The following is a 22,308-nucleotide window of genomic DNA, read 5'->3' as shown; positions in this document are numbered from 1 at the left end:
CCGCATCGTAAGTGGCAGGGCTCGCTCGTGCGCACATCCAGCCCTTTCTCTTCATTATCTTGATGTAGTTAGCTGTACTATTGCAGTCCGGCCCGCGACCTAATCCAGCGATTCTCGTCTGGAGGTTCGTTGGCTCCATCAGAGATGGCGAGCCAGTCACCACGGCCTGCTTGCTCCCCCGGGGCCAGGGAAGACACCGAAGTACTGTCCCAGAGGGCCGATCCGAACCGGGGAGGAGCCCAGGACGCTGTCACGGAGGCAGCATGAGGCGAAGCCTCCACTGCCGGACACATGGAGGAGACGATCCCCATGGGAACTAGCGAAGAGGGCCGCATCTAGTTTGGCCCTTGGCCGAATATGATCCCGGAGATCCATATGGCTCCAGAGTCAGGCGAGCAGCCCCCTTTGAAGGAGGGGGGCACGCCGCTTCCGCCGGTGGTCCCGGTCCATCCAGGGGCGCCGGACAACCTGATGGAGGCGCTGCGAGGCGCCTCCGTTATGGACGAGCACCGTGTCCTTATGGGCGCGGTGATTAAGAAGGTTCAGTCCGCCAAGAGTGGACTGAACAGGGCCTGCAGCAACCTGTTGACAGGTTTCGAGGTAAGTGACTTTGAAAGAGAAAAAACCTCCTGTAGTCAGTAGCCCCTGAGACACTGTAAGGTGAGAAGAAACGAATAGAGGATCTATTGTAGGAGACTAACATAGCATGTATGCATAAGCAGGCATCGCTGTTGGCTGCAACCTCGCATGCTTCCGAAGTCTCTGAATTGAGGCGGAGGCTGGAGTGGACTGAGAACGAGCTCGGCGAGGTTAGGGTTCAGCTCTAGGAGAAGCAAGGTGAATAACGACTTGCTGTATGTTCGGAAAGCGTAGGCAATGTATATTAGCTGTAGTGTCGTAATATGTGCAGGAGCCGCGACCGAGGTCGAGGCCCTGAGGAAGGCCCCCCTGGGCGAGGCCGAGGAGAAAGTTGTCCAGTAGGAAGCCGCCCGTAAGAAACTCAAGGCCCAGGTCAAGGAAATCCAGCAGGAGCTCCAGGATGCGGTGAAAAAATGTGAGACCTTGGAGAATGATGCGTCGGCTCAAGAGGCCGAGCTCACCAAGGCTCGTCAAAGCGCGGAGACCACACGGAATGAGGACCAGGCCACTCTCCAGGAGGTCCAGGAGGCCAAGAAGATCACGGCGGGTAAGGCATTTAAGATGCAAAGCAAGTATGCGGAGAAGCAATACCTTTACTAACCCGGGTTCGGAGTTCCCCAGGGGCTTTTGCGGATCTACCACGCAGCGTATCAGACGCTGCAGAGTTCTACCGAGCCGAAGGAGGAGGTTCTATGGAGAAGCTATTCTGGTCGCAGTATGCGACGCCAGAGCATCCCGTGTCCTTCACCGATCAGCTGAAGCAGCTGGTGGAGCTGCACAGGGTGGTCGAACTAGCCATGAAGGATTTGACAATCCGGCTATGGCCAGCCGAAGCTATGCCCGGAAGCTACTTCGGACTCGTGAGGCGTCTAGTGGAGGCCTGTCCGTGGCTGGACGTCATCAAGCGCTCCTCCTGTATTGAAGGTGCCCGTATGGCCTTCGCTCGCTGCAAGATGTGGTGGGCGAAGATGAACGTGGTTGAAGTTGCCAGCGGGCCGCCGGAGGGCAAGGAGCACCGCACACCCGAGCGATATTTCGCGGATGTCGTAGAGGGGTCTCGACTTGTTGCGGCGCAATGTTTGCAGGACATTGTATTTGAATAAATGTATTCATGTTGCCTTTGCCTTGTATTATGGGAACAAAGCCGGTGTTTGTAAAATAGTTTTATTATGCTTTGAATTGTTTCGTTTGTGTGGCCGTGTTATTTGTAATCTGAGGGTTGGCCAGTCGTCGGCTTGTGCCCTCACGTAGGTAGTACGGAGGTGTTCGGGATGGATTCTAAACAATCTTGATCCAATTATATGGTCCTTTGGAGGAGTTGTTTAGCGCAACGAACAAGGCAATCGGACTATACGGCTTGAACGCCCTCACTTAGCCATAGGAGTTTTATAATTAAGCAAGTGTGCAGCCCCTGGTCCAGGCCAGGGTGCTGTCAGCATTTGATCGGGAAGTGTTGATCCTTCGCATGACGCGGAAAAAATCTCCAACGATTTTGTAACCCTCGAACAGCTGACCGAATCTCGCCGTATCATGACAGTCAGTTTTCGGCTTTCTCTACTGAGGTGCTCATCCAATCAAGGCCAGGTCACAATCGCAGTAGTTCTCCCTTTACTACCCTAGCCGATAGAGCGGAACATAGGGTAGCAAGAACAGGAGCCGGGCAACCCAACTATTGACCAAAGACATGATTCGGAGCCAAGGCATATAATGCTAAATTCGGGGTGCCGAACTTATATATAAGAAGTGTTCGGACTTTGCTACCGTATTGTGGGGCGACAAGTAGCCCCTGGCGAATATGAAACATGCAGAAGAGTATCAATGCCGCAAATGAGCAGATCGAAATAAAACGAGGTAAGAAGCGAAAACCACATAAACTGGGCCACGAACCATTTTTATTATAACTGGATGGATACGTCAAGGCGTATCTTGTACAGATGGTGCGGGAAATATCCGGGCTATTTAACATGCCGGGATCAGTAGGGCGCAGCGTGCGGGTCTTGAGAAATAAGTTTGAATATCGTGAAGAAGAGCGTATAAAGGTTACCCTACACACATGTGCTGCTTGCCTCCGTTGTATGCCAATCCTTCTAAAGGACTTGTGATCAGGCCCGCGGAAAAAGGAATCTGAAACAGGAAAAAGGTAAAAGTATGTGTGTCCAGGATCTGTCTGGCCGAACTGTAGGCCCCGGGTTATCTTGTGCCTCCGTCGATGTCCATGGAATTTTGAGTGCGTAATTGTGCATGCGTGGTACGAATGCCACTACCTCATTGGAACTGGGACGGAGGCCGGGTTGCTAGTCTAGCTCTTGACGAGCCACGCCGTCCTGTTGCAGTGTAGTCTGGGACCTCTTAATGATGTCCGAGGGCTCGGCAGTCGTACTATGGTGCTGCTTGGGAAGGCCGCTCTGTACTTCTGTTTCTAGGGCGGCGGTGTGCTCCTCTGTTCAGAGGGAGCGTTCAGTATTGCCATGAACTGTTATGATGCCGCGTGGACCGGGCATCTTGATCTTGAGATAAGCGTAGTGCGGCACTGCGTTGAATCTAGCAAACGCGGTTCTTCCGAGCAGTGTGTGATAGCCGTTGCGGAAGAGGACGATATTGATACGTCTCCAACGTATCTATAATTTTTTATTGTTCCATGCTATATTATATTCTGTTTTGGACATTATTGGGCTTTATTATACACTTTTATATTACTTTTGGGACTAACCTATTAACCGGAGGCCCAGCCCAGAATTGCTGTTTTTTTGCCTATTTCAGAGTTTCGCAGAAAAAGAATATCAAACAGAGTCCAAACGGAATGAAACCTTCGGTAACGTGATCTTCAGAACGAACGTGATCCAGAGGACTTGGACCCTACGTCAAGACATCAAACAGGAGGCCACGAGGTAGGTGGCGCGCCTACCCCCCCAGGCGCGCCCTCCACCCTCGTGGGCCCCCTGTTGCTCCACCGACGTACTTCTTCCTCCTATATATACCTACATACCCCCCAAACTACCAGATGCGGAGCCAAAAACCTAACTCCACCGCCGCAACCTCCTGTACCCGTGAGATCCCATCTTGGGGCCTGTTTCGGAGCTCCGCCGAAGGGGGCATCGATCACGGAGGGCTTCTACATCAACACCATAGCCTCTCCGATGAAGTGTGAGTAGTTTACCTCAGACCTTCGGGTCCATAGTTATTAGCTAGATGGCTTCTTCTCTCTTTTTGGATCTCAATACAATGTTCTCCCCCTCTCTTGTGGAGATCTATTCGATGTAATCTTCTTTTGCGGTGTGTTTGTTGAGACCGATGAATTGTGGGTTTATGATCAAGTTTATCTATGAACAATATTTGAATCTCCTCTGAATTCTTTTATGTATGATTGGTTATCTTTGCAAGTCTCTTTGAATTATCAGTTTGGTTTGGCCTACTAGATTGATCTTTCTTGCAATGGGAGAAGTGCTTAGCTTTGGGTTCAATCTTGCGGTATCCTTTCCCAGTGACAGTAGGGGCAGCAAGGCACGTATTGTATTGTTGCCATCGAGGATAACAAGATGGGGTTTATATCATATTACATGAGTTTATACCTCTACATCATGTCATCTTGCTTAAAGCGTTACTCTGTACTTATGAACTTAATACTCTAGATGCATGCTGGATAGCAGGTTGATGTGTGGAGTAATAGAAGTAGATGCAGGCAGGAGTCGGTCTACTTGTCTCGGACGTGATGCCTATATACATGACCATACTACGATATTATCATAACTATGCTCAATTCTGTCAATTGCTCAACAGTAATTTGTTCACCCACCGTAATCTTATGCTCTCGAGAGAAGCCCTCTAGTGAAACCTATGCCCCCGGGTCTATTTTCCATCTATATTAATCTCCCATCAACAAGCTATTTCCGTTGCCTTTTCTCATTGCTTTCTATTTTACTTTGCATCTTTATCATAAATACCAAAAATAATTATCTTATCATATCTATCAGATCTCAACTCTCGTAAGTGACCGTGGTAGGGATTGACAACCCCTTATCGCGTTGGTGGCGAGGATTTATTTGTTTGTGTAGGTGCGAGGGACTCGTGCGTGGCCTCCTACTGGATTGATACCTTGGTTCTCAAAAACTGAGGGAAATACTTACGCTACTTTGCTGCATCACCCTTTCCTCTTCAAGGGAAAACCAACGCAGTGCTCAAGAGGTAGCAAGAAGGATTTCTGGCGCCGTTGCCGGGGAGTCTACACAAAAGTCAACATACCAAGTACCCATCACAATCCTTATCTCCCGCATTACATTATTTGCCAGAGAGAGATTCCGTTTTCCTCTCCCCCACTTCACCTTTGCCATTTTATTCGCCCTCTCTTTTTTGTTTGCCTCATTTTCGCTTGCTTCTTGTTTGCTCGTGTGTTGGATTGCTTGCTTGTCACGATGGCTCAAGATAACACCAAATTATGTGACTTTACCAATACCAACAATAATGATTTCCTTAGCACACTGATTGCTCCTCTTACCGATACTGAATCTTGTGAAATCAATACTGCTTTGTTGAATCTTGTCATGAAAGATCAATTCACCGGCCTTCCTAGTGAAGATGCCGCTACCCATCTAAATAGCTTCGTTGATTTGAGTGATATGCAAAAGAAGAAATATGTGGATAATGATATTGTTAAATTTAAGCTATTTCCTTTTTCGCTTAGAGATCGTGCTAAAACTTGGTTTTCGTCTTTGCCTAAAAATAGTATTGATTCTTGGAATAAGTGCAAAGATTCTTTTATCTCTAAGTATTTTCCTTCCGCTAAGATCATCTCTCTTAGAAACGATATTATGAATTTTAAGCAACTTGATCATGAACATGTTGCGCAAGCTTGGGAGAGGATGAAATTAATGATACGTAATTGCCCTACGCATGGTTCGAATTTGTGGATGATTATACAAAATTTCTATGCCAGATTAAATTTTGCTTCTAGAAATCTCTTAGACTCGGCCGCGGGAGGCACTTTTATGGAAATCACTTTAGGAGAAGCTACTAAACTCCTAGATAATATTATGGTTAATTATTCTCAATCGCACACTGACAGATCTACTAATAAAAAAGTGCATGCGATAGAAGAAATTAATGTTTTGAGTGGAAAGATGGATGAACTTATGAAATTATTTGCTAATAAAAGTGTTTCTTCTGATACTAATGATATGCCTTTGTCTACTTTGATTGAGAATAATAATGAATCTTTGGATGTGAATTTTGTTGGCAGGAATAATTTTGTTAACAACGCATATAGAGGAAACTTTAATCCTAGGCCTTATCCTAGTAATTCCTCTAATAATTATGGTAATTCCTACAACAATTCTTATGGAAATTTTGATAAGATGCCCTCTGATTTTGAGACTAGTGTTAAGGAATTTATGAATTCGCAAAAGAATTTTAATGCTTTGCTTGAAGAAAAATTGCTTAAAGTTGATGAATTGGCTAGGAACATTGATAGAATTTCTCTTGATGTTGATTCCTTGAAACTTAGATCTATTCCACCTAAGCATGATATAAATGAGTCTCTCAAAGCCATGAGAATTTCCATTGATGAGTGCAAAGAAAGAACCGCTAGGATGCATGCTAAGAAAGATTGCTTTATAAAAGCGTGTTCTTCTATTTTTTATGAAAACAAAGATGAATATCTAAAGGTTATTGATGTGTCCCCTATTAAATCTTTGTTTTGCAATATGAATCTTAAATGATGGGACTGAATATGATCCACCTTTACCTAGAAGGCGTTCCAAAATTCGGAGTTTTTAGATCTTGATGCTAAAATTGATAAAAGTGGGATTACAAGAAATAAAATCCTAGATGATGCTAAACCCACTATATTGGATTTCAAGGAATTTAATTATGAAAATTGCTCTTTAATTGATTGTATTTCCTTGTTGCAATCCGTGCTAAAATCTCCTCATGCTTATAGTCAAAATAAAGCCTTTACCGAACATATCGTTGATGCCTTGATGCAATCTTATGAAGAAAAACTTGAGTTGAAAGTTTATATCCCTAGAAAACTTTATGATGAGTGGGAACCTACTATTAAAATTAAAATTAAAGATTATGAGTTTTATGCTTTGTGTGATTTGGGTGCTAGTGTCTCTACTATTCCCAAAACTTTGTGTGATTTGCTAGATTTCCGTGATTTTGATGATTGCTCTCTAGACTTGCATCTTGCGGATTCCACTATTAAGAAATCTATGGGAAGAATTAATGATGTTCTTATTGTTTCAAATAGGAATTATGTGCTCGTAGATTTTATCGTTCTTTATATAGATTGCAATCCTTCTTGCCCTATTATTCTCGGTAGACCTTTCCTTAGAACGGTTGGTGCAATTATTGATATGAAGGAGGGAATATTAGATTTCAATTTCCATTAAAAAAGGGCATGGAACACTTCCCTAGAAAGAAAATAAAATTACTTATGAATCTATTATGAGAGCCACTTATGGATTGCCTACCAAAGATGGCAATACCTTGATCTATCCTACCTGTTCCGGAGCTCCGCCGGAGGGGGCATCGATCACGGAGGACTTCTACATCAACACCATAGCCTCTCCGATGACATGTGAGTAGTTTACCTTAGACCTTCGGGTCCATAGTTATTAGCTAGATGGCTTCTTATCTCTTTTTGGATCTCAACACAATGTTCTCCCCGTCTCTTGTGGAGATTTATTCGATGTAATCTTCTTTTGCGGTGTGTTTATTGAGACCGATGAATTATGGGTTTATGATCAAGTTTATCTATGAACAATATTTGAATCTTCTCTGAATTCTTTTATGTATGATTGGTTATCTTTGCAAGTCTCTTCGAATTATCAGTTTGGTATGGCCTACTAGATTGATATTTCTTGCAATGGGAGAAGTGCTTAGCTTTGGGTTCAATCTTGCGGTGTCCTTTCCCAGTGACAGTAGGGGCAGCAAGGCACGTATTGTATTGTTGCCATCATGGATAACAAGATGGGGTTTATATCATATTGCATGATTTTATCCCTCTACCATCGAGGATAACAAGATGGGGTTTATTCATATTGCATGAGTTTATCCCTCTACATCATGTCATCTTGCTTAAAGCGTTACTCTGTTCTTGAACTTAATACTCTAGATGCATGCTAGATAGCGGTCGATGTGTGGAGTAATAGTAGTAGATGCAGGCAGGAGTCGGTCTACTTGTCTCGGACGTGATGCCTATATACATGATCATACCTAGATATTCTCATAACTATGCTCAATTCTGTCAATTGCTCAACAGTAATTTGTTCAACCGCTTCGATAATCTTATGCTCTTGAGAGAAGCCACTAGTGAAACCTATGGCCCCCGGGTCTATTTTCCATCATATTAATCTCATCAACACTATTAGTTTTTATCTGCTTTATTTTACTTTGCATCTTTATCATAAAAATACCAAAAATATTATCTTATCATATCTATCAGATCTCACTCTTGTAAGTGACCGTGTAGGGATTGACAACCCCTTATCGCGTTGGTTGCGAGTATTTATTTGTTTGTGTAGGTGCGAGGGACTCGTGCGTGGCCTCCTACTGGATTGATACCTTGGTTCTCAAAAACTGAGGAAATACTTACGCTACTTTGCTGCATCACCCTTTCCTCTTCAAGGGAAAAAACCAACGCAGTGCTCAAGAAGGTAGCAGATATCGAAGATTAACTCTTTGCTTCGGAAGTTGTCGGGGAACGAAGACCACCTCCAGCGTGATTGAGCCGTACGGGCCTCTACGCCTTGTATGACTCATTCAAAGGTAGTCTTTGTTGGTTTGATTCGTGAGTGGTTAATGCCCATCTTCCGCACTGTGTCCTGATAAAGCAGGTTGAGGATACTACCACCATCCATCAGGACTCGTGTTAGGTGAATCCCGTCAATAATTGGGTCGAGGACTAGTGGCAGCTGACCCGCCATGGCGGATACTAGTTGGGTGATCCTGGCGATCGAAGGTGATTAGGAATGATGACCACGGATTGAATTTTGGGGCGACTAGCTCTACTACGTAGACGTCCCTAAGTGCTCGCTTACGCTCCCTTTTGGGGATGTGCATAGAGTATATCTTTTTGTCACCGTTTTGACTTGAGGGGGAAATTTTTTCTGCCCCCCAGTGTTCGGCTACCGGGGCTCTTCGTCCTCGTCCTCACTTTGTGATCCCTTTTCCTTGTTTTCAGCATTTAACTTGCCAGCCTGCTTGAAAACCCAACAATCTCTGTTGGTATGATTAGCTTGCTTATCCGGGGTGCCGTGTATCTGCACGGACGGTCGAGTATGCGGTCCAGGCTGGAAGTTCCCTCATTGTTCCTTTTGTAGGGCCTTCTTCCGTGGCCGGACTTGGAGCCAGTGAATCCTGGCGTTGACCATTGGTGTCATCGGTGTTGTTGCCATTGCTTCGCATTGTGTCTATTGCGCCGGAGCTTGCTAGTGCTATTCTTCCTCGGCGGGGCCTGTCTCGCTAGCTGTGTTGTTACTACGGGCCAGCCAACTGTCCTCTCCCACGCAAAAGGGTCATGAGTGCCGTGATGGGCTGCCATGGACTTCGGCTTTTCTTGGCCGAGTGGCGTGCTAGCCATTCATCACGGATGCTGTGTTTGAAGGCTGCTAAGGCCTCGGCATACGGACAGTCAACGATCTGGTTCTTTTTGGTTAGGAACCTAGTCCAGAATTTTCTGACTGATTCTCTAGGTTGTTGAACCATGTGGCTTAAGTCATCGGCGTCTGGTGGCCGGACATATGTTCCCTGGAAGTTATCCAGAAGGCTTCTTCCAAGTCCTCCCAGCTGCTGATAGAATTTTCAGGCAGGCTCTTAAGCCAGTGCCGAGCTGGCCCTTTGAGTTTTAGTGGGAGGTATTTAATGGCGTCGAGGTCATCTCCTCAAGCCATATGGATATTGAGAATGAAATCCTCGATCCATACTGCGGGATCGGTTGTGTCATATGATTCAATGTTGATCAGGCTTGAACCCCTCGGGGAATTCGTGATCCAGTACTTCATCTGTGAATCAGAGAGGGTGTGCGGCGCCTTTATATTGGGCCACATCGTGCCGTAGCTCTGACGGAGTCCGTCTGCGGTATTAGGCCCGGGCGTGGTTAGATTTATCACGTCTGAATAGGTAGCCGTCGTCGTGCCTTGAGGCACGCCCTCGCGATCCGTAGATCGATCTTGTATGTCCTGCTCTATCGTCCAGGATCTGCCGGAGGTCGTACGTGTGACTCTGAACTCTTCCGTCTCTATTTTTACAAGGCGGTGGGGCAGGCTGCTGTTCGTCCTGAGTTGCCGCTTTATCCCGGCCGTGGGGTGGCCGGTTCGGCCGTGCTGTCTCGATCACGTGGTGGTCGTTCCGCATTACGCAAGGAAGATGTGTGCTCCGGTGCTTCCTCATCGAATTGAGGTAGCAGTATCTGCGTTTCGGGTAGCTTTTTGTTGGGCGCTTGGAGTAGTCCCTGTTCATTCTTGAAGCTGCTGCTGTTTCTTTTTCAGGCTCCTTGAAGTGGCTATGAGCTGAAGCTTAAAGCGCTCCTGCTCTAGAGGATCCTCAGGCACGATGAAGTCTTTGTTGCCGAGGCTTGTCTCCTCCTGGAGGGTGGACGGTAGCTGTCGTCCTCCGAGTCATCTTCTATGGCCTGTTCGTCAGGGTTGTCTTGCCTGTCGACATGTTCCTCCTGTTCGGATGTAGCTCTGACAGGGTCTTCATTGTTTTCGGCGTCGCCTGGAGTACTATTCTCTCCGGTGCCGGTGTTTCCATCCTTTGAGCGACGAGGCTTAGAACGGCGCTTGGGGCATCAGCGCTTGGACTGCGTCTCAGAGGTTTTATTTGTATCTGGCTCTTCGTTGTCGTCGCCAGATCCTTTGGGTCTATCAACCATGTACACATCGTAAAAAGAGGTGGTCGTCCAATGTTCGGTAAATGGCGGGTCTTGGCCTTGCTACATATCGGCATCGTCGTCCATGCCGTTGATGTCTTCGGAGCCATAGTCAAGCACGTCGATTAAGTCATCGACAGTGGCTATGAAGTGTGTGGCGAGTGGGAAGCAAAATTCCTCGTCATCTGTCTCTAGCTCGACCCAAACATAGTTCGACCGTGAATCCTCCTCCAAGGATAAGTTCTTTAAAGAATTTAGCATATCACCAAAAGGTGAGTGCTGGAAGAAGTCTGCAGCGCCAAATTCAAAAATCGATAACCGATCCAGCTCGGTGTCCGCAGGCGTGCCTGATCTGGAAAGTGTAGCTGAAAATGAGTCTGGAGTTCCATTGACACAAGTATTGCAGGATGTAGAGTCCGCATGCGGCTCCCATGCCATGGACCTCGTGGCCTCGAAGGGCATGATCTACTTCGGTTCTAGGGCCGTTGCGGCAACAGGATCCATCTCCTGGGTGTGATTCGATGACAGATTTAAGTCATGTTCATCGAAGAGAGGGGGAGCGACTGCCGCAGTATTGAATCCATCGGAGATTGAGTCTCTGCGAGTATCCGCGACGCAGTTCAAGCTTCCAGATCTGACCTGATGGCCAGGGGTGTGACTATCGACCTGCTCCAGATAGCCAAGCGAGTTGGCCCGCAGTACGAAGTCACCGAACACAAAGGTTTGTCCGGGAAGGAAGGTTTCTCCCTGAACGGCACCATTACTGACGATCGAAGGGGCCATCGAGTCCTTTGCTGACAGCATAGTGGAACTCTCAATGAAAGCACCAATGTTGGTGTCAAAACCGGCGGATCTCAGGTAGGGGGTCCCGAACTGTGCGTCTAGGATCGATGGTAACAGGAGACGGGGAACACGATGTTTACCTAGGTTCGGGCCCTCTCTATGGAGGTAATACCCTACTTCCTGCTTGATTGATCTTGATGAATATGAGTGTTACAAGAGTTGATCTACCACGAGATCGTAATGGCTAAACCCTAGTAGTGTAGCCTATGCGTATATGGTAATGAATGTGTCCTATCCGAACTATGCTCCCCGGTTTCTATAGACACCGGAGAGATCTAGGGTTACATGGGGTTGGTTACATAAGAAGGAATCTTCATAGTCGGCGCCAAGCTTGCCCTCCACGCCAAGTAGAGTCCAATCTAGACACGGTGTAGTCTTGGGCCTTCATGTCTTCACAGCCCATCACTCCGGCCCATGGATAATAGGCCGGACGCCCGAGGACCCCTTAGTCCAGGACTCCCTCACTCCTCCCGCCACTAGTGCGGAGTCTTGTGATATTAACGCCGCTTTGTCAATCTGTTATGAAATATCAATTTTCCGGTACTCCTAATGAGGTGCCGCGTCCCATCTTAACACATTCGTGGAATTATGCATATGCAAAAGAAAAAAAGATGTGGACAATGATATTGTGAAGTTGAAATTATTTCCGTTTTCTTTGCGAGATCGTGCAAAAATTGTTTTCTTCTTTCCTCGCAACAGTATCGATTCTTGGGATAAGTGCAAGATGCCTTTATTACTAAGTATTTTCCGCCCAAAAATTATTTCCCTTAGAACCCAATCATGAATTTCAAGGAACTTGAACATGAGCATGTTGCACAATCTTGGGAAAGGATGAAATTAATGCTAAGGAATTGCCCAACTCATGCGGTTAAATCTTTGGATGATCATACAAATTTATGGGGTTGAATTTTGTTTCTTGAAATCTTTTTGATTCGCCGCGGGGGTACTTTTATGGAAATTACTTTGGGTGAAGCCAGCCAAATTTCTTGATAATATTATGCAAATTATTCACAATGGCATACCGTAAGAGCTCCTACTAGTAAAAATGTTAATTCGGTTGAAGAAATTTCTTCTTTGAGTGAAAAAGTGATGTCTTATGAAATTGGTTGCTAATAGAAGTGCCCCTATTGATTTTAATGATGTGCACTTTGTCTACTTTGATTGAGCAAAATAGTGATGCCATATATGTGAATTTTATCTCGCGAAACAATTTCAATAAACATGCTTATAGAGGTAATTTTAACCTAGGCATTTTCCTAGTAATTCCTCTAACAATTATGGTAATTCCTATGGCAATACTACCTATAATAATAATAGTAACACCTCTGATCTTGAGAATAATATTAAATAATTTATCAATACTCAAAAACTTTTCAATGCTACAATAGGAGAAAAGCTGAATAAGATTGATGATATGTCTAGAAGTATTGATAGAATTTCTCATGATGTAGAAAATCCCAAGATGATTATTTTTGCCTAAGGTTGAGGAATCAATTAAGGTTCTTTATGTTTCTATGGATGAAAGTAAGAAAAGAACCGCTATGCTTAGAGCTAGAAGAGAATTTTTAAGAAAAAAGCATTTTCTAGTGATTACTTTCATAAAAGTGACGAAGATCTTAAAATGATTGGTGTTTCCTCTATTGATTCTTTCTTTAGTAAGATTAAGATTGATAATAAAGGGACTGAAGAAGAGTCAACTTTAGCTAGAAGGCGTGCCAATAATTTGGAGGGTGAAAATCTTGTTGAGAAAATTGATAGAAGTGGGTTTGAAGAGGTCAAAACTTTAACTAGTGATGTGCCCACTCTTTTGGAATACAAAGGCTTTCATTATGATAGTTGCTCTTTGATTGTTTGTATTTCTTTGTTGCGATCCATGATAAATCCACCCCATGCTCATGAACAAAATAAAGCTTTTACTAAACATATTGTTGATGCTATGATGAAAGCTTTAGAGGAAAGTTGGAATTATAGGTTTCAATTCCTAGAAAATTACATGATGAATGGGAACCTACTATCAAAGTCAAGATCAAAAATTATGAGTGTTTTGCTTTATGTGACTTGGATACTAGTGTTTCTACAATTCCGAAATCTTTATGTGATGTTCTTGGTCTTACCGATATTGAAGAATGCTCTTTAAATTTGCACTTGGAGGATTCTACTATTAAAAAGCCTATGGGAAGAATTAATGATGTTCTTATTCTTGCAAATAGGAATTATGTGCCCATAGATTTTATTGTTCTTGATATTGATTCAATCCTTCTTGTCCAATTATTCTTGGTAGACCGTTTTTACGCACTATTGGTGCCGTGATTGATATGAAAGAAGGCAATATTAAATTTCAATTTCCACTAAGTAAGGGTATGGAACACTTCCCTAGAACTAGAATTAAGCCACCATACGAATCAATCATGAGGGAATCGTATGGATCTAGAAACAAAGATGACAATACTTAGATCCTTCGCGTTATGCCTAGCTAGGGGCGTAAAACGATAGCACTCGTTGGGAGGCAGCCCAACTTGTATCCTTTGGCTTTTTGGTTTTCTTGCTGTTTTCAGTAAAATACCTAGTTATGCCTCTGATTAGATGTTTTTTGTGGTTTAAATTAGTGTTTGTGCCAAGCAAAGCCTTTGGGATGATTTGGGTGCTAGTTGATTTGATCTTATTGAAAAACATAAACTTTTGCGCTTAGAAAAATAATTTTCATAAATCACAGAAATGTAATTTTGCTCTAAATTTTTTACACAAGATTTATATACAAATTGCCCATGTTTTCCTAATTTTTCTGAATTTGTGGAGTTAGAGAAGCATTCGAAGTTTTCAGATTGCTACAGACTGTTCTGTTTTTGAAAGATTCTGTTTTCTTTCCGTTGTGTGCTTGTTTTGATGATTCTATAGTTTCCTTTGAAGAGTTTTTGTCACAGAAAAGTTGGAATATAGTAGATATAATGCAAAAATAAAATATTATGGGTTTGCAACAGTACTTATAGTAGTGATTTGCTTTCTTATACTAACGGATCTCACGAAGGTTTTGTTGAGTTTTGTGTGATTAAAGTTTTCAAGTTTTGGGTGATATTACGATGGATGAAGGAATAAGGATTAGCAAAAGGCTAAGTTTGGGGATGCCCGAGGCACCCCAAGATAATATTCAAGAAGTATCAAGCAACTAAGCTTGGGGATGCCCCCGAGGGGCATCCCCTCTTTCTTCTAACAACCATCGGTATCTTACTTGGAGCTATATTTTTATTCGTCACATATCATGAGTTTTGCTTGGAGCTTCTTATTTGATATGATTCTTTGCTTGTTTTTCTTTTTATTTTAAGTCTTGAATCCTTGCTGTACACACCTATTTGAGATAGCCGAAATCATGCCATGACTTGTTAGAATTGCTCTCTATGCTTCACATAAATCTTTATGAGCTATGTAATTGGTCTAGTGCTTCACTTATATCTTTTTGGCACGGTGTGCTTTAGTACTTTTGAAGAAATGCTCTCATGCTTCACTTAGATTTATTTGAGGGTTAGTAATTTTTTTAAGAAATTCTCTCTTGCTTCACTTAGATTATTTTGAGACAAAGAATTGTGATGCTCATGTTCTTCACTTATATTTGTTTGAGCTTATCAAAAACAACATATTAAATTAGTCCCAAAATTATAGATATCCGAGGAGGATATAATAAAAACTTTCATGAAGATCATTGGACAAAATAAACTTGATTCCTTGTAGTAATAGTTTTGAGATATGATGATAGTGATATGTGAGTCATGTTGACGAATAATTATGCTTTAGTAAGAATATTGTTGTTAAGGTTTCTGATTCCCTATACAAGCACGAAAGTCAATAGTTATGCAATGAAATTACATCCTACTTGTGGTGCATTATTCGGTGTTATTTATGCTTAATGCTCGCTTATGAGATTTTTCATTTCTTGGTTGATGCTTCTCAATCTTTTGCTAGCCTTCATTTGCACTAAGTATGATCACTACTTGTGCATCCAAATCCTTTAAACCGATTTTTGCCACATTAGTCCACTATACCTACCTATATGCGGTATTTCCGTGTTGTTCTAAGCAAATTTGTATGTGCCACCTCTAATTTTCAAAATAAATTTCTCTTTGTGTGTTCGTACCGCTCATGAAACGGTAGGGGTGGCTGATATATTTCCATGCGAATGTGTTATTCTCAAGATGAGTGTTTATTCACTTGTCATTGCACGAGAGTACGACAAAGGTATTAGGGATGCCCAGTCCCGAAATGAAAAATGAATTTACTTTATGTTGTCAAATAATAAATTCCTTGGAAAGTGTTGGTATGGAAGGCACCCGTGGATACGGTTAGCCATGGAAAGTGAAAGTATGGTGGAAAAAGAATAAACTTTAATTTCTGTTTGGGAACCACCTATGATATATCTAGCATGGAAAGTATTGGGAACTACTCGATCGTTTTCGTTGATAGGAAAAGCATGCCACCCAAAATGTTTTTATCTCTATCTTTTTCGCTTTGAGCTCTGGCACCTCTACAAATCCCTACTTCCCTCTGCGAAGGGCCTTTCATTTACTTTATGCAATTTTTATTTTTACTTGAGTCTCCATCTTCTCTTATAAAGCACCAACTAAGGGGCACTATGATCGTACTTGAGCATTGGGTGTAGCTAATATGCGAGTGTGTTTCATGAATGGATCAATGATTGAGCATAATGGGCTAGGGATAACTTGCTTTAGTGTTGATATTTTGAAAGACATGGTTGCTTGTTGATATGCTTGAGTATTAAAGTCCTCATGTCAAAACTAGACTATTGCTTTGAACCATATAAAAGTCCAAATGTCCATGCTACAAAGAAAAGAATATGTGATGAACATGTTAGGCAGCATTCCACATCAAAAATGTTTTTATCATTTACCTACTCGAGGACGAGCAGGAATTAAGCTTGGGGATGTTCATACGTCTCCAATGTATCTATAATTTTTGATTGTTCCATGTTGTTATATTATCATTCTCGGATGTTTTACCATCATTTTACAATCATTTTATATCATTTTTTGGGACTAACCTATTGACATAGTGCCAAGTGCCAGTTGCTGTTTTCTGCTTGTTTTTTACATCGCAGGAAATCAATACCAAACGGAGTCCAAATGCAGCAAAACTTTTTGTGGATTTTATTGGACCAGAAGACACCTGATGGGCCGGAGAAGCAGCTGGGGGTGCCCCAAGGGGGGCATAGTCCACCAGGGTACGTCTGGGCCCCCAGGCGCCTAGGTGGGTTGTGCCCACCTCGGTGGCCTCCTGCACTGCCTCTTTTCTCTATAAATACCCCAATATTCCAGAAACCCTAGGGGAGTCGACAAAAATCAATTCCAGCCGCCGCAAGTTCCAGAACCACCAGATCCAATCTAGACACCATCACGAAGGGGTTCATCATCCTCATTGGTGCCTCTCTGATTATGCGTGAGTAGTTCATTGTAGACCTACGCACTGGTAGAAAAAGGGCCTATAGTCCCGGTTCGTAAGGGCCTTTAGTCCCGGTTCCGGAACCGGGACTAAAGTGTCGGTACTAATACCTCCCCCCTTTAGTCCCGGTTCAATCCAGAACCGGGACTAAAGGCCCTCCACGTGGGCATTGCGCAGAGCCCAGTCAGGAGACCCTTTGGTCCGGTTGGTGGCACCAACCGGGACCAATAGGCATCCACGCGTCAGCACTTCTGTGGCTGGGGTTTTTGTTTTTTTTTGAAGGGGGGGGGGTTGGGGGTTTTGGGGGTTAATTTAGGTGTTTCATATATTGTGTTAGCTAGTTATAATTAATAGAGAGAAGTGTCCTCTGTTATGTCCGTGCTTGGTCGACGCTACGTACTATACATACGTATATAGAGAGGACTAGACACGCTAGCTAGCTAGTAAGCAAACGAAGGAAACAGAAGATCGTCATGAACATATATGCATATATACAGAGAGAAGTGATATCGACCACCTCTCCTTCTCCGAGAGATTGGTCGAACAACAAGTTCTCGTATATCTATCTGACACTACCGGCTACATATATACAATAATTATCTCTTACAAATATAATCATACGGACTCAGGGTCCACATAGAATTCTCCGTCTTCAGGGATCACGTGGTCAAGAAAGAATGCCGCCAATTCCTCTTGAATTGCTCGCATGCGAGCTGGTGCTAGGAGTTCATCCCGCTTCCGAAACATCTAATTTGAAGAAGGGGGTCAATACATATATATATATATAAATGAATGAAACTCAACACAAATGATGGTAATAAAATAAAATTGTGAATGTTGTTATTTACGTACTTCATATTGTTCGTTAGAGTACCCGCCCCGCTCACAGGTCGTGTGGCGGATGGACTCGCAGATGTAGTATCCACAGAAATCATTCCCTTGTTCCTGCCACAACCACTTTACAAGAAATAGAGGTCAATCAAACTGATAAGCAAGAATGCTAAATGGTATTGATGAAACTAGCGCTTGAATCACTAGGAGATGCGCGGAACATGCTACTATAGTACTTACTTTCGGGTGTCTAAATTCCAGCTCCTTCGGCAGTCCCGGAACTGTTTTGGTGAATTTTCTCCAAACCCTGCCGGACAAAGAAAACAATTACTTGATATCAGGAAATGAACAAAGTTGCTGATATGGTGGATAATGATCGATTTAACTTACTTCTTGAGGATTTCAGTCATGTCCGCATACTCCTTGGGATCTTTTCGTTTAGAGTCCAAGACGGTTACTACTCCCTGCTCAAGCTTAATCTCTAGGAGAATATAGTGAAACTGCACACACATGCATAACTCATGAATTACATTACTATAACCTTGACTAATATATAAGGGAAACCGAATACGCACAAGACAGTAACACTCACCTGAAGTTGTAAGGAAAGAGTATTATATCTTTGTTTTGATTTATTACGAACGATCGTAGCAAGTTGGCCTCGGTAGCTGCGGCATGAAGTTTAACCTGAGTTGCATCTATGAGATATGTGTTAATGAACCCAATATCACCGACTTGTCTTTTCTTCAATTCGGCGATCTTCAATCTGCATAATATAGTGAGGATGATTATAAATACATGCAATGAAAGAGCTGAGCTATATAGAGAGACTTAATGACAGAAGTAGTACTACTTACAGACAGTAGCAGGTGACCGTTGTTTTATCGAGGGCCAATTGATTGAGAAACTGAAAGAACTCCTCAAATGGAACAGGCAACAGTTCAATTCCAACGTGGTCATGCTCCTTTTTAACTTTCACAATACAAAGTACTCCTCCCCCAGAGTCTCTGCAGATTTTCAAGTACCAATCATGCAATCTTCGCATCATCGTTGATAGAGATCTTTCATCTTTGACGAGAGGCTTCCCGTACTCGTATCTTTGTATCTGCACCTCCATGGGTTCATAATGTACTTCGTCGGGCAGGTAATCTACAAGATTGCTATAACCGGGCACCATCCTCGGATCATTAGCGACGTTGTGGCTAGGCACCTTGAGCGGGGGGCATGATTGCTTCGCTTGTTTGCCGAGCTAGGCAATTTGTTTCCCAGCTCGTCGTTCTTTCAGCCTTTGATCACTGACAGTACTTCCCGACCGCTCCGCTTCGGCAAATTCCTTTCCAATAATGCGGTCATAGTTTCCTTTCGGCGGATCAGACTTCGGTGGTTTTGTCAGGGCAGCCAGAGTGCGCTTCACTTTCACCCGATCTACCTTCTCCTCCGGAGGTGGATGTTTCTTTGCTTTCACCCCTTCAAAGAAGTTCCTCACTTCTTCTCGCGCGATCTCGGCGTTCTCCTCCAGGGTCCTCTCATATGGTAACTTCTCTGGAGTCTTCAGAGAAGGACCGAATCTGTATGTCCTCCCGCCTCTGGTTGTACTGCTAGACGCCGACCGAGCAGACGGAGCGGTTGTTCTTTACTTGCTTAGGCCAGGCCCGAAGAACCAAGTCCGGCAACGGTCTGGCCAGTTAATTGTCTCTGGTTCGATCCCTTTATGAACCAGATCATTCTCAGTCTTGGACCACTTAGGCGGGCTACGAGGTAGCCACCTGACCCCGTGCGATGGTGAAGCTTCTTCTTCGCAGCATTTTGCTTGTTTGTCGCCGACATCTTCTTACTCTTTTCTGATGTCTTGTGGGCCACAAATGCGGGCCAGTGATCTCTGATCTTCTCATATCTGCCCTTGAATTCTGGTGTCTCATTATTTTCGACAAACTTATTCAGCTCTTTCTTCCACCTCCTGAATAGTTCTGCCATCCTCTTCAGAGCAAAAGACTTGATTAATTTCTCTTTAACTGGGTTCTCTGGATTATCCTCAGGCGGTAGGGTGAAATTTGACTTCAGCTCAGTCCAAAGATCATTTTTCTGCATATCATTGACATAAGACACCTCAGGGTCTTCTGTAGCCGGCTTAAACCATTGCTGGATGCTTATCGGGATCTTGTCCCTAACCAGAACCCCGCACTGAGCAACAAATGCGCTCTTTGTCCGGAGGGGTTCAATAGGTTGGCCGTCGGGCGCGATTGCTATGATCTCAAACTTTTCATCCGAGCTCAACTTTTTCTTCGGGCCTCGTCTCTTTACCGAAGTTGTGCTCGATTCGGAGGGCTAGAAAAAAGAACAAAGACTTAATTAATATGTGTACATACCAAAACAATGAATGCATCAATCAGCTAGTCAGCATAGGCTTAACTAATATATATACCTGGCCGGACTCGGTTCGGTCACCGGAGCCGTCATCACGGTCTCCTTCTTGCACCGGCATTGGGTCACCGGAGCCGTCCTCATGTTCTTCTTCTTGCACCGGCATTAGGTCACCGTAGCCAGCTTGTTCACCCTCTCCTTCCAGACCATCGGTTTCGTTGAGAAACAACGAGATGGCATCACTTCCTTCTGCGATTATGTCCCTCAACAACGCTTCTTTTGTTGCTTCGTCTAGGGCGGTGTCCATAGTTTCTACAAATATTTACAACATGGCAATTATTATTCAAACATGACAGATGGATATATTAGTGCCAAACGTAGAACTAGCTACCTAATCATAGTAAGCTATCGGGAGGGGGTATATATCGACAACGACGACACTACATCTATGTCCCTCGACGACCCTCGTTCCCGATAAAAAAAAGAGGAAGAAGAAGAAAAATAAGAGGAGAAGAAAGAATAGAGGAGAAGATCTCCTCTATTCTTTCTTCTCCTCTTTTTTTCTTCTTCCTCTTCTTTTTTTATCCTCTTCTTCCTCTCATGTTCGATAGGATCGCCGAGGGGTCGGGAGGTTGCCTAGTGTCAAGGATTCAACAAAACCATGTCTTCATCATTAGGCGAAAGTAACATGTGCATGATGGTACGAAGCTCTTCAAAGTTGTTCTGGAACGGAGTCCCAGATAGGATAATTCGGCTTTTTGGTACAAAGTTCCAGCAAGAGCCTTCCAATATCGCTATTTTGGAAGGCCTTTGCTGAACTCGTACCAAAAGGCGGATTATTCTATCCGGGACTCCCATTCAGAAACAACTTTGCAGAACTTCATACCAACATGCCCTGGTTACTTCCGGCTAATGATGAAGGCATGGATTTCTTCAATACTTTGACACTAGGAAACCTCTCTCTACTTCCGGCTAAGAAGAAGAAGAAGAAGAAGAAGAAGAAGAAGAAGAAGAAGAAGAAGAAGAATAAAAGAAGAAAAAAAGAGGAGAAGAAGAAAGGAATAGTGGAGAAAAGAGAAAATAGAATTCTTCTCCACTATTCCTTTCTTCTTCTCCTCTTCTTTTTCTTCTTTTTTCTTCTTCTTATTTATTTCTCCTCTTCTTTTCGGTAGAGGAAACCCTAAATAGCTAGCAAGTATCGTGGGTGTGAGATACATGTGGCCTTCGGTGTCGGACACTACATCCACGTCCCACAAGTGACGTGGGCGTCGAAGCCCCCTCCACTTGTGGGATGTGGGTGTAGTGTCCGACACCAACGGTACATGTATCTCACACCGATGATACTTTCTATTTAGGGTTTCTCCTCTAACGCTCCTCGACCTCTCGACGACCCTCGTTCCCGATAAAATAAAGAGGAAGAAGAAGAAGAAAAAAGAAGAGAAGAAAGAATAGAGGAGAAGACTTCCTCTTCTTCCTCTCCTCTTCTTCTCCCTCTTCTTCCCCTTCTTCCTCGCCTCTCTCATGAATGTCCGGCGTTCTCGACCCCCCCCCACGTGTCGAAGAAAAAAAAGAAGAAAAAAAGAGGAGAAGAAGAAAGGAATAGAGGAGAAAAGAGAAAATAGAATATATATTCTATTTTCTCTTCTTCTCCTCTATTCCTTTCTTCTTCTCCTCTTCTTTTTCTTCTTTTTTCTTCTTCTTATTTATTTCTCCTCTTCTTTTCGGTAGAAGGAAACCCTAAATAGGCTAGCAAGTATCGTGGTGGTGAGATACATGTGGCCTTCGTGTCGGACACTACATCCACGTCCCACAAGTGACGTGGGCGTCGAAAGCCCGCGCCACTTGTGGGATGTGGGTGTAGTGTCCGACACCGACGGTACATGTATCTCACACCGACGATACTTTCTATTTAGGGTTTCTCCTCTACCGCTCCTCGACCTCTCGACGACCCTCGTTCCCGATAAAATAAAGAGGAAGAAGAAGAAGAAAAAAGAAGAGAAGAAAGAATAGAGGAGAAGACTTCCTCTTCTTCCTCTCCTCTTCTTCTCCCTCTTCTTCCCCTTCTTCCTCGCCTCTCTCATGAATGTCCGGCGTCTCGACCCCCCCACCCTCGACCCCTAGGCGACCGTCGACCCCTCCCGATAAAAAAAAGATGAAGAAGAAGAAGAAAGAATAGAGGAAAGACTCCTCTATTCTTTCTTCTCCTCTTTTTTTTCTTCTTCCTCTTCTTTTTTATCCTCTTCTTCCTCTCATTCGACGACCCTCGACCCCGATAACATTTTTTTCCCCGATAACATTTTTTTTCTCTGAGATAGTTAGTG

Source organism: Triticum urartu, chromosome 7, assembly GCF_003073215.2.
Source record: "Triticum urartu cultivar G1812 chromosome 7, Tu2.1, whole genome shotgun sequence".
Classification (NCBI taxonomy): domain Eukaryota; kingdom Viridiplantae; phylum Streptophyta; class Magnoliopsida; order Poales; family Poaceae; genus Triticum; species Triticum urartu.
This window is presented reverse-complemented; position numbering follows the sequence as displayed.